The sequence below is a fragment of the Vigna radiata genome, chromosome 7, assembly GCF_000741045.1.
Source record: "Vigna radiata var. radiata cultivar VC1973A chromosome 7, Vradiata_ver6, whole genome shotgun sequence".
In the NCBI taxonomy this organism is placed as follows: domain Eukaryota; kingdom Viridiplantae; phylum Streptophyta; class Magnoliopsida; order Fabales; family Fabaceae; genus Vigna; species Vigna radiata.
Genome location: NC_028357.1, coordinates 32403299 through 32405841, shown reverse-complemented (window position 1 = coordinate 32405841; position 2543 = coordinate 32403299). Strand labels below are relative to the sequence as shown.

Sequence of the window (2543 nt, the reverse complement as noted above, 5' to 3'; positions counted from 1 at the left end):
GATCCTTTGTTTAATTCTACAATTATGGTTTTGATTTATTTATTTTTAATTTTAATTCAGTGTTCAATTTTTCATGTTTTATTTATTTATTTTTGTCCAGTAAATGTTAAGTCAATATTTTCATTTATGAACAATAAAAACAAAAGTATAACTAAAATTGAGAACTCTCCAAAGTTATAAATTTTATAAAATTTACAGAATAAAAAAATAGAGAAGCCAAATTTACACATCAATAATTATAGGGGAATAAAAAAAAAGTAAACTAGCCAAACAATCATAAAGAAAATACATAAATTTTAAATAAATTAAAGTAAAATACATTTATAAAATAAGGAAAATTAATTTTATTTCAGTGTTTAATGTTTAAATATTTTTCTGTATGCATAGATACAAATTAATGATATTACTCTCTTTTGTCACACTTTTATCAAATGAAATGATGACACTTGGTGTATCAATTATTGAATGAATTTTGGGGATGAAAAAGTAAATTTAAATAATTGCATAATTATTATAAGAGTAAATATGAGCAATTAAAATTAGAGACCTAAATAGATGTAGGTTAAAACAGGAACCCTAATTGAACCTACATTGTTAACCTCTCTTACTGATATTGGTTGAAGTATGTGAACATTATTTCACATATATAACAAGGCAGTGAAATAAATGATAACAATTATTTAGTATAGTGAAGAAAAAAAGAAATGTTTTGTGTAAGGCATTTAGAAGACAGTGCATTGAATCAAAAGGCAAAGACAATGTAGAATTGCACTCAGAAAATGATGGCTATCTGCAAAGATAGATGACTGCAAAAAAGGTATAAAGTAGGTCACTTATGCATCTACCATTTTAATTGAAATGAGTAATGCACAGTGCACACCAACAAATGACAACATTAAATTAAAACCAAATGACATGTGTCAATCTGATTCACAAAACATCATCAAAGGACATTGTAACATCCAAGGTGGACTATAAAACTCCATAGCAGAAGACCATTGTGTCACCACCACACTATCACTTTTTTTCTCAGCTTCATAAAACATGGCCTCTCTCCGTTTTCTCTTCATAGCTTTCTTCCTTGTGTTGTCACTTCACAGCATTGGTGAGGTTGAAGCTAGCAGAAAACTTTTGTCTCCATCACTTCCTGATTTCGGAAACATTCCTGTCTTTCAGTTTCCACCAGGAACACCATGGCCAGAATACAGGCTGCCTCCATTTTTGAAACCTAATTACCCTGCAATTCCTTCAAGTTACTACTTTTACACTCCACCTGCCAACACAAACATCGCCAAAGCTTCTTCCAAGCCTTGATGAGAACATGCATACAATTTCGCATCTTCTCACATATATTGTTGTTTTAGCAGCAAAATAAAAAGGTTCATGGCCATTCACGAGCCCTCTCACCATCTTTACTTTCTGCTTTAATTTGTATTCCTTCTCGATCTCATCATTTAGCTCCTCCATGTTTTGTGTGCACAATGTTTGATGTTTGAATGAAAAAAAAAAGCAAAGAAAAAAGTGTACTTGTTTCTTTAATTTTCTATATATATATTTAAACTATAAAAATATAAAAATAAACACAAAAAAGAAAATAAAAAAGCATGTGGCTGCTGGGATTCGAGCCCAGGTCTCCACGGCCACAACGTGGAATTCTCACCACTAAACTACAGCCACTCGATGCTTTAAAGTGTATATTTTAATTTAATCTTGGAATATATTAGAAAGCGATAACATGAGAAGAATTTGAATTTATTAGTTTTTTTAGATCGAAAGGCAACACATAATAATGGCGATTTTAAATATTGAATCAGTTGTACCAACTGTGCCATATGGGATAAACCCAATAATTAGTTTTAGGTATTTATCTCATCACATTGAAATGTTATTCTCATATGAGTAAGTGTAGAATTAAAGAAGGATTGAAATTGCGAATCTAGTTTGATATTATGAAAAGATTGTCTGAAAAAGATGAAATGATAGGTTGAGGTGTTTATTAAGTAGGGCAAAGGGTGAGAGAGTTTATAGATTGTCTTTTACATAAGAAGTGGTATAATATTAATAAGTTGGAAACGTGAAAATGGAATGAAAATGAGTTAACGGGGTGGGGCTACTTTCAAAGAGAATGAATGGAGTCAGTGAAAGGGATTTTCTTCTTAAAAAATATAAAATAGGTGGCAAGGTGTCTCTCCACACATATCTCTCTTAGAAACAATTCATATAAATTTATGTCATCAAAATATCTCATGGAAATTTATGTTACACCATATATTACTCCGCCTACAATTTTCATATTTATTTTAAAATTTAATTAGATTTTATTTAAACCAAAACATGAAACGATCTTGATATATTAATATTTTTTTATAATAGGATATATCTTATCATTTTATTGGTATGTTTAAATTTATTTTTAAAAAATTTTTGAAACAAATCAATCATAAATAATTATATATGTATTGTTAAAAAGTTGTTAAAATAAAATTAATTGTTTTTTTAATATGAAATATACTAGAATACAAATGGCAATGATAATGTTTTGC

At 28.9% G+C, this 2543-nt stretch overlaps 1 non-coding gene across 1 annotated transcript; it reads right to left on the bottom strand.

The window, feature by feature from the left end:
- Positions 1-1605: 1605 nt before the first annotated feature.
- TRNAH-GUG lies at positions 1606-1677 on the bottom strand. Its single transcript has one exon. It is a non-coding gene; the product is annotated as a tRNA-His (tRNA).
- Positions 1678-2543: the final 866 nt, after the last annotated feature.